Source organism: Porites lutea, chromosome 5 (genome assembly GCF_958299795.1).
Source record: "Porites lutea chromosome 5, jaPorLute2.1, whole genome shotgun sequence".
NCBI lineage: Eukaryota > Metazoa > Cnidaria > Anthozoa > Scleractinia > Poritidae > Porites > Porites lutea.
Window position 1 is genome coordinate 17,340,438 of NC_133205.1, and position 11,116 is coordinate 17,351,553.

Below are 11,116 nucleotides of genomic sequence, written 5' to 3' on the forward strand. Positions count from 1 at the left end.
GCATCTCTTTAGTTGCATGTAAGTGAGAAATTCGGTTATTTCGTCTTCAAATAGCCGTTAACTCGTTCTTTATATATTTTTGCGCTTACTCACTCATGTATTAACAGCTAGGCTGAGGCGCCGCTGCCTGGAAACCAAGGACAAATTGGACTTTAACAATTGGGATGTCTTATATGACGTTGATGACCGAATTAATTTACCCCCCCAAATTAATAGGTTTAATTTATACGTTAATTTTTTAATAGATAAATCACAATTATTGAACAGATACTTGCAGCTTGATTTTAGGATCAGAGACTGTTTCTTAGTTAATTATTCGCTATTGGACAGTGATGAGAAGCAGAGAAAACAGAAAATGAATTTCGTCTTAAATTTAATCGCATCTACAATAGGCCATTTGCAAGATAAAAAAAGGTGCCATTGCGTTCGAGGTACGAGAACGCAACCCCTCATTTGTGTTGGGTGTTCTGTGCATTATTGCATTTTCGTTCGTCGTCATCGACACACATTTGCCTCGCTTTGAGGTGCTTGCTTAAGTTTTGCCTCACTTTGACGCGTTAACTCATGTGGTGATTCTTGTGTCCCGGGCGTTCATCTTTCAAAGGTTTGCTAAGGTCTGATATTCTTCGTAAAGCGTTCATGTTTTAAAAAGTTTGCTGAATCTTCGTAAAACGTACATCGATCTGTGATTGCTGAATCGTCCAAAGCGTTCATCTTTCAGGAGTTTGCTGTTAAATTTTACTTTGGATTAAGCCTTCATATTTTTCAGCATGGTTCGTCCCTGTCTTTGGAAAATGTCTGCGACTACTGGTGCATGCATCAAACCGGGTTTAATTCGGCGGCCGTTATGCCACAAAGTAAACTGCCGAGTTTTGTAGCTCGGTGGCCGTTTTGTCACAAAGTAAATTTACGAGTTGTGTAGCTCGGCAACCGTTGTGCCTCAAAGTAAATCTACCGAAATGTGAAGGTCGGCGCGATATTTGACCATGACTTGTGATATTTTCGGCACCGGACAAACGAACACTTTAACTCTATGTTATTTATTAGGAAAAACTTATAAATCAGCCCACGGTAGCGCCACTCTCCAGTCACTGAAATCAACACGCTCGACCAAATTACTGGAAAAGTTATTGACGTGAGCCGCACACATGTTCCATTGAAGGCTTTGATAGGGTTAGTGCGAAGTTTGAATTCACATGTGAAAGCTTTTAAACCAGTAAATTCAATTTAATGCTCTTAACCCATAACCCCTTAGATAAAGCAAGTAACTAGACCAGAATTATTATGGGGAAAAAAGGGGTAAGGGATGAAGTACTCCAAATATGGACAGCAGGTCACTTTTCTCTACATATTGGTGTAACAGTCCGAAATCTACAAGGGGAGAGGTGATAATCCTCTCTAAGGAGTGATAATCCCCCAGGATAGTGAGAGGTGACAATCCTCTCTTGGGGGTGATAATCCCCCAGGATAGTGAGAAGCTAGGTGATAATCCTCTCTAGGGGTTGATAATCCTCCAAGGTTGTGAGTGGAGGTGATAATCCCCCTTGGGTACTGGAGAGGTGGAAAGACGTCTCTAGATGTCTAATTCCCCGGTTTAAGGGGTAACAAGAGTCTATGGGGCAAAGTGTGACCTGTATGGGAGCACTTCATCCCCACAAATACCCCAAAGGGGTATTCCCCATAGACGAACAACAGGAATTGTAGGGCTATTTCCAGAGTCAAATGTCACTTGAAACAATGGTCACATTGTACTTGAACATTGCGTGTAAGATTAGACTGGGCAAATGTCCCATCGACTAGGTATCAGCTGAGGACTTAACCAGGAACAGCAGCAAGTTGGTCAGCAGCCTAAGACTTCCTCCACAGCAGATGAGGAGATATGCAATAACAAACAACAAAACAAAGGATCAGTCTGTGAATTAACCACAATTAGTTGACTAATTACACAAACTGGATACAACTGGTGTATCTATCAAGTCAGGGCCAGATACTGAGATGTGAGAACCCAATATATATTGACAAAATTTTTAACAATTCCTTATCGATAAATCGGAATACACATGCTCATGGTTGTTGTTTGTAAGCTACTAAAAGTAACTGTATAATTTATGGTTTCAACCCAATTATTGAAACAATGACAATAGTACATTCCGAGGCCCCTTGGGGACAACCACAAGAAGAAAGGTTAGCTCCGAAAGAGAGGACTCACCCAATGAGACCATTATCACGCAACACAACACAACAACCAGGCTAAAGAGAGGTCCTAATCCTCTTTCTGGGGTCCTGATCCTGCTCCTGATTTTTTTTTGTTGTTGTTGTATTTTTTAATTTTGTATTTTTTTTTGTATTTTTTTTTGTATTATTTATTTTTTTATTTTTTTTGTATTTTTTGTATTTTTTTTATATATATTTTTTGTATTTTATTTTTTTTAATTTTCATTTATTTATTTATTTTTATTTATTTTTTTGTATTTTGTATTTTTATTTTTTTTATATCTGCGCTTATATGTTGTCCCCCTGGGGACAACCACAACAGACCATCAAGTCCCCAGGCTACAGAGAGGTCCTAATCCTCTCTCTGGGATCCTAATTCCCAGGCCCCCTGGGGACAACCACAACAAACCATCAAGTCCCCAGGCTACAGAGAGGTCCTAATCCTCTCTCTGGTATCCTAATTCCCAGGCCCCCTGGGGACAACCACAACAGACCATCAAGTCCCCAGGCTACAGAGAGGTCCTAATCCTCTCTCTGGGCCTAATTCCCAGGCCCCCTGGGGACAACCACAACCAGCCATCAAGTCCCAAGGCTACAGAGGGGTCCTAATCCTGTCTCTGGGATCCTAATTCCCAGGCCCCCTGGGGACAACCACAACAAGCCATCAAGTCCCCAGGCTACAGAGAGGTCCTAATCCTCTCTCTGGGATCCTAATTCCCAGGCCCCCTGGGGATAACCACAACAAGAAAGATGAGCTCTGAACGAGAGGACTCACCCAATAAAAACAACAAACAACAACCAGGCTAAAGGGAGGTCCTAATCCTCTCTCTGGGGTCCTGATCCCTAGGCCCTGAGAGGTGGTAATCCCTGAAAATTTTAGCTTATTGCTGGTTTTTACCTGACGTCACTATCCTACCGAGATTTTTACTTTCACGATGCATTAGAGCAGCTGAAAACTAATTTTCATACAAATTTTCGCTTCAAAAGGGTTCTTGGTTTTGTGATAGAATACGCTTGAATTTCTAAGCTTTTGCGTGACGTGGAATTTACATGACGGCCAAAAGAGCTGTCATGTAGGTTTAAAAAATAACTTATTTCAGGAAATTTGCTATCTAAACAGTTCGTGTATTAGAAAAAGTATTACTTTCATGTTTATGAGTTTCTCGAAGGATAAATTCACCCTTTTGTAACAAAACTCGGTAACAGATGTTTCTGTTGGTTTCCATCCGCCATGTTGCATGGCGTCTCCATACAAATCTCTATAAGTTTAGGGAAAACAATTCTACGGATATCTCGTATACGAAGTTATTCCTCTGACCTGAATCTTGGTGAGGGTCTTATATGTACCTCCTTTCATTTCAAAGATGCTGGACTTTATCTATTGAACGGTTTTGATTTTTATTTTGATCTATTTTGAATGGCGTGACACTGAAAACTAGCAATAATTCCTCTTTATGATCCGGAGAACGAAGAAAATTTTTTATTTTCGAATACTGTAAAACGCGCCTTTTTAAAGGAGCAGTCTGCACGTGCGAAGCATGAAACCGACCTTGATGATTTTCTGTCATGTATCATTCTCAACTCATAATATGTTAGATGTGAATAAAGAATTAAAAACTGAAATTCAATCCATTATTTGAAAAAACCTCGAAGACCCAATCGTCACAGATTTGATTTTAACAGTCCATATTCTTTCTTACTCCATAGTAAGAGCATAATAAAAGCACGGACATGCATACTTGAATCCCCGGGACTTGAATAAAATGAATTTCAGAGGCTGCGGCGCCAAGTCCCTCTTCATAATAATAAGTGAACTCAAAAATAACTTTCCATGTCTGGAAGCTAGCGCTCCGTACAGTCACATGCACACAATATTGCAAACACAGATGTCTTTCGAGGCACAATGTAATAAGAATATTAAGTTAACTATCAATAAACCAGAAAAATACCGCACCTGAATCATGAGAGAGCAACTCTGATCCCAAAGGAAGACACACTGGGCTAAGATGATTTGCTGCGGAGGAACCTTGACTGTGAAGTGCCAGCCGAGAGAGTCGAAACGGCTAAAGTGACGGTACATGCGAGAGGATATCGAAAGTTCAAGAAAAGGAGAAAGCAGCGACATTCGAGAGGAGGGTTGCACGATTGTAGATCAATGTTCCAAGGACGGAGTTTGACCAAGAGCGGCGGTGCAACATCTCTTCGTGGAAGGTCTGTCCAGAAAAAACTCAAACGCGTACGGCTTGTATGCAGGTAGAAGATCAAAGTAGCTCTTCCTAAACGGTGATCTCGTCATTACAACTAAGCAAAATTCCAATTCATGAAGAAAAAAAAAAAAACCAGGCTACAAGTAGCAAACATTTTGTTCCACGAGGAGAAGAATATGAAGTGCTATTTTGCATGTGATAGCTGGCATCTAATTGGCTGAGCGAAACAATTAGTGTGACAGGGGTCACATGCAGGAAGTGACCCCTGAAAGGAAGTGAGCTGATTCCACTACTGGTAAGGGCGGGTTTATGGTTATCGCATTAACTCCAATTTATCCTGTTGTATAAATTAGCTGTAATTCATTTTGTCAACAAGTTGATGATTGGATGCTGTTAAAAATAACAGAGAAAATTATCCGAAGAAATGTTTTTGAAGAAAGAAAAAGAATCCCGGGTTAAGAACTAGTTAGTCTGCTACACAGCCGTTAGCCTGCCACGCATGCTACACAGCCGTTTTTAGAGTCGTCACGCAAAGCTCCTCCCCAGCGTTGCGTGATGACACTAAAAACGGCTGTGTAGCAGACTAAGAACTAATCGGCCTTTGAGAAACTGCACCCTGTAACTGGCGCCAGTAAAACAAAATGTTCCATTTACACGTCCGACGCTGGCCAATGTCTCCTCCGATTAAAAGCACTTGACACCGAACCATACGATATCTTTTGAAAACGTCCTTAAAATGATACACAGTTTAAATAGAGGTTTCGCTGTACGCAACCCTTACGTTCAAAATATGCCATAATCATATTTATCTGCATCGCAACCACCGTTCCGCCTCAACAAACACATCGAACGCACTCTCTTAAGCTCCGATTACTCCAAGTTTTACGACCAATACCAGAATTCTTCGGGCTTTTTCTTTCTGGTGCAAATGAGAGCTTTTTTTTTTTTTTTACAAAATTTGAATATGAAAGAAAAAAGAGAATTGAATCCTGGTTTTAGTGGTAAAAAGGCGTCATCGTTCAAATGGCGTATTACTTAGAATCTTTATCATTTATAATAATTTCACGTTTTATTTACCAGCCTCAATCATGTGAAAACCATAAGGCCCAGCTCTCAGAATTAACTTCCTCTTGTAGGTTTATGTCAATTTTTCAAAAAGGCATAACCCTCTTGAAAATGCTATAAGAGTTTACTTTTCCAGATTTCGACGAGATTGTTACCAATACGAAATATGTATATTTCGGTTTCAACTTGGCGCGCGTTTGCTTAGCAGGCGTCTATATTCCATATACATTGGAAAATTTTCATGTTTGAGATAATGGAATCAAAGGTTCTCGCTATGCTATACTGAGCACGTTTCTGGTAGCGGCTTTTATAACTGAGAAAGCTTCCTTCTGATCTGGAGTCCACTTTTCTTTATTTGATTTATTTCGTTTTTAATATTCCTTGGGTACCTTTATGAATAGGCTCTAAAATTGAGAGTTTCAATTTAAGGTCGCAATAGCTTTCATTTTTTTCTTTCAATAACTTTTTAGCCTCGCGTGTGCAATGACTTTCTCATTTTACTTAATTGTACTCCTAATAGTAATGTTACTAATAGAAGCTAACACAATTTTTAAATTTGTTTAATTTGAGGGGCATTTAGGCGTTTAGTATCTTGAAGCACAATTTTATGAAGGACACGTTGGTCTAATGCTACTAAAGAACAATTTAACCGTCCTCTCTAGAGGTATATTAATAGCTTATAATTTCACGTTGGTAGCTTTCAACCCTAATGGTTATAATAATCAAACACAATTTGACTTATTGCCTTAATAGCAAGTCCATATAAGATGTCCCAGTAGCAAGAATCCAATTTATTCTTCACTTCCTTAAACAAAGAACAGCCTTACTGACAAAAGAGTTGTGAGAATGAAATCAATACTGTTCTCTGTCTTGTTCATCGCTCTTCTGCTAGTGTCCCTCGGACCCGAAGGATCTGACTGTATTGACGCACCACCAGGCCCAAACCAGAAAGGCAAAAGAAGAGAGGTAAACAGCAATCTGTAAAAAGCGAAAACGTCTTTAGAATTATTTTGGTACTGTTGACTGCACATAGAAGGTGCTCTTAGCATCACGATGAAAAAATTCAAATTTTTTGTTGTAACCATGCCCTTATTTACATTCTTTTATTGCCAGAGAAAAGTGATCAGCTATGGACGAAGTTTGTGCGAAGCTGCACGGAAATTGGACTGTTACCGGGAGATGGAGCTGAAAGACGATTGAGAGCCAACATAAAACAAGCGCAAGAGTTCATAGTATTATAATTTTTGCTCTATACAGGGAACAGCGTTTACTTTAACGATGAGCGGTTCTTGATGTTTAGGTTAAACTGTGTAAATGTTCTAGATGAAAGCGAACTGAATAAAATAAAATGTTACTTGACACTTGCAGAAATTGTAAACTATATTGTGGTGGTAATTGGCAGAGGAAAAATATAAACAAGTAATCCGACAGGAAAGGTCGGAGGATGGGGATGGGGAGAATAAACTAATTGTTGACAGTAACTAAAGGTCGACTACATCTGGTATTCACCGTGAAACAGTTAGGCATGATCATTTCTGACATCCAATTAACAATTTCAACTTACAATCAATTTAAATGACGCTGAGTATTAGTGCAACTATTCCGTTGCGTTTTAGTCAGAAATTTGGTTATTTCATCTTCAAATAGCCGTTAACTCGTTCCTTATTTATTTGGCAATGCGTTTACTCATGCATTAACAGCTTTGCTGCCGCGCCGCTGCCTGGAAACAGAAGACAAATTGGACTATTACAATTGGGTTGTCTTATATGACGTTGATAACAGAATTAATTTATTCTTTAATTTGTTAATACATAATCGCAATTCTTGAACAGATAATTGCAGCTTGAATCTAGGATCAGAGACTGTTTCTTAGTTAATTATCCGCTATTGGAGAGGCCATTTGCACGATAAAAAACAAAGGCAAGAAAAGAAAAGAAAAAAAACAAAACAAAACAAAACAAAAAGGCGTCATTTTACTACTAATACCAGAATTCTCCAGGCTTTTTCCTTCTTGTGCAAATGAGAGTTTCTTTTACCAAATTTGAATATGAAAGAAAAAAAAAAGAATTGAATTCTGGTCTTAGTAGTAAAAAGACGCCATCTTGCATATCGCCTATTACTTAGAATCTTTATCATTTATAATGATTTGACGTTTTATTTACCAGCCTCAATCACGTGAAAACCATAAGGTCCAGCTCCCAGAAGTTCCTCATGTAGTTTTATATGAATCTTTTAAAAAGGCATAGTCCTCTTTAAAATGCTACAAGACTTTACTTTTCAAGATTTCGACGAGATTGTTACCAATATGAAATAAATACTTCGGTTTCAGCTTTCAGCGCACGTTTGCTTAGGCAGCAGGCGTCTATATTCAATATACATTGGAATATTTTCATGTTTGAGATAATGGAATCAGGGGTTCTCGCTATTCTACTGAGCACCTTTTCGGTAGTGGCTTTTATAACTGAGAAAGCTACCGGTATAATAGCTACACAACTTCGTCTCCCTTGTAAAAGGAAAAGGGAAAAAATGGAGAGATAAAATTATTGCGGCCATAGCTAGCATTGCCTTTGCGTTTTTCGAAAAGGAGGTTTTACAGAAAATCTGAGACCTACTCTTTGTAACAAAGAAAAAACATACCAACAAAGCAAAAGCAACAACAACAACATCCGATCTACGGTCGTCTACTTTTCTTTATTTGATTTATTTCCTTTTTAGAATCCCTTGGGTACCTTTATCAATAGGCTCTAAAATTGAGATCTTCAATTTAAGAATAGCCTGTATTTTTTTCTGTCAATATTTATCTTTTATATATTTAAAGTTTAAGCTCGCGTGTGCATTGACTTTCTCATTTTACTTAATTGTTCTTCTAACAGTAATGTTACTAATAGAAGCTAAGTAAACACAACTTTTTAATTTGTTTAATTTGAGCAGCATTTAGGCATTTAGTATCTTGAAGCACAATTTTATGAACGACAAGTTGGTCTAATGCTACTAAAGAAGAATTTAATCTTCCTCACTAGAGGTATGATTGCTTGTAATTTCAAGTTGGTAGCTTTCAACCCTAATAATAATCAAACACCACCAAAAAATAGGGCATATCGTGAAAATCGTCATCGTATCACCTCAGCCTCAGCCTTTACATTGGAAAATATTCTTGTTTAAGATAATGGAATCAAGAGTTTTCGCGATTCTACTGAGCACCTTTCTGGTAGTGGCTTTTATAACTGAAAAAGCTGCCAGTATAACATATCTACAATGCCCTCCTTTTTGTCGGAAATATAGTCCGTCTAAGAATCAGGGAAAGGATAGAGAGGTAAAGTAACTGCGGCCATTACTCAGTGTCATTGCCTTAGCGTTCCCTCGAGAATACGTGATACCTGCTCTTTGAAACAACAACAACAACAATAACAACAACACAAGTAACAAGAACAATAACAAATACAGTTTAATGAAGTACCAAACTATCAGCTGATCTATCTGGAGTTTGATATGTATACTAGTTTACTTTAGTTAATGTACTTACTATTTGGAAATTTTTGTCTACCGTCCAGCGCTAGGCTGTAAAAACGAGTTCCTTTTTAAATATTCTCTTTAATTTTTTTTTTTTTAGATAACAGTGCTGAAGTATCGACGGAGTTTGTGTGAAGCTGCAAGGGAACTGGTTTGCAACGAGGAACAAGGAGATGTAACCACGTGGCAAAAAGAAAAGAAATATTACATTAAATATTAGATGGGTTAAACGGGATAAGGCCTTGGCTTTCATTGTAACATGAAATTAACTAAACGTTATTTTAAACGAGCAAGTAAAATAAAGAATTTGTAATTTGATACGGAGTGTCGCGTCTTCTTATTTATTCATTTATTTTTAATTCAATATTTTTCCACTGATTTGTCCAATGGGCATCCTTTTTAAGGGCGAGATACAAGTGTTAGAATGCGCACGTTACGTATTCAAAAATAAACAGGGTACTGCAGCAATATAGTATTCAGACAGTTGTTTCAGTGTCAGCTCATTTCTTTTACAGCGCCAAGGCTAGAGCCTGGCTCTCTAAAACTAATGTACTAGTTTAGGACAACTCTCGATGATACATGACCGTTCAGAGAAACGACTCTTGAATTTACAGAAGTATATGTAATACATAACAGCTCATAAAAACGATAAACTGGTTTCCTAACCAACTGGAATATACAGATCTATATAGGCAGTAACCAAAGCCAATGTAATGAGAATGGTGCAGAATAGCAAATGCCGTTAAGGCCCCGTTTACATGGAGATGGGGGACCCCAGGCAGGTTAGGTCACCCGCTTAGGTGGGGTAACCCGCCTGTCCTTATCAAATTATAATGAGAGATTATATAGACAGGTGCTTTACCCCACCTAATAAGCGTGTTAGCTCACCTATCTGGGGTCCCCCCACCACCATGTAAACTGGGCCTCAGTTTTTCTGTCAGGAGAGACGGGTGAATACTGGCAGAATTCATGAGAAGTTGCAAGCATGTTGGACTGTTATGGGGCCTAGATGGACGCCAATGAACCAACAGAATTCGAAAGAAGATGAAGAGAATGAGTGAGAAATAAACTGGACAGGTATTAAATTCGAAATGTAAATGAATGAATGAATGAATTTATTTATGAATGAATAACAAGAATATGATGTAACGCTTCCGTTTTAAAAGCTGAAATGGATCCTTCAATTTAAAACATCTTTTAAAAGGATGTATTAACCAGGTCACTGAATAAAAATACTGCTCTTTGCGGGTCTGTTTTAGCGTCTTTAATTTTCTTTATACATGATTATTATAATTACTGTGTGTTTATTGGGCGGAAAAGGTGGTAAAGTGACATAAGATAAAGACTTACATTAAACCCACGCTCAAAATCAATAATTTTTGTATAACCACTGGCAATTGCTTAATTGTGTCGCTTCACATTAGGAGCAAGGTGTTTCAGTTTGATAGTGATATGGTATATTTTATAGGATATGGCGCCAATGTACCGAAGAAGTGTTTGTGCAGCTGCCCGTAAACTAGATTGTGACCTGGTATTAGAAGACAAAGCTAGACCACAACATCGTTGGAAAGAGTAGCCAGGGAAAGCAGGAAGAAATGAAACATTCAATTGTATTAGACTTTGTCATGTTAATAGTTTAAAGGCGTAAGAAATAAAATACTATGAAACTTGGCCTGTGTTAAAGTGTGTTTTTTTGGCGTATGTATGCCAACCTTTATTCCTATTCCCCCTCAAGCCCATAGAAAATGCGGCCCGGGTTGATATCTCGGAAGCGACACCATACATGCATGGGTTGAGTTAATTTGCTGTTGGTTCTCTCCCTTGCTACAAAAGGTTTTTCTCCGTGTATCATCAATGACTAAGGATTTGTCCACATTACGTGTATATCGCTTAAAAACAATAGTAACGGCTGTCTCCACTGACGAGAGCGATTGCTATCCATTCACAAACTTATTCACTCTGAGGATCGTTAGGACTTCCGTTCTCGTGTAAAAGGGAAAACCGATAGCAACGAACAGACAGAGAAAGACTCGTTCTTTCTTTCTTTCTTTACGTTTACTCATGCATAAATTAACCAGCTAGGCTGCCGCACCCGCTGCGTGGAAACAAAGAACAAAGGA

General features: G+C 38.4%; 1 long non-coding RNA gene across 1 annotated transcript in view; it reads left to right on the top strand.

Annotated features, from left to right (window-relative positions):
- The window catches only part of LOC140937551 (uncharacterized), a 149,160-nt gene extending 138,492 nt beyond the window's left edge, over positions 1-10,668 (top strand). The window contains exon 2 of the long non-coding RNA XR_012165489.1: positions 10,465-10,668. This is a non-coding gene — a long non-coding RNA (uncharacterized lncRNA). The remainder of the gene's footprint in view (positions 1-10,464) is intronic.
- The last annotated feature ends 448 nt before the right edge of the window (positions 10,669-11,116 follow it).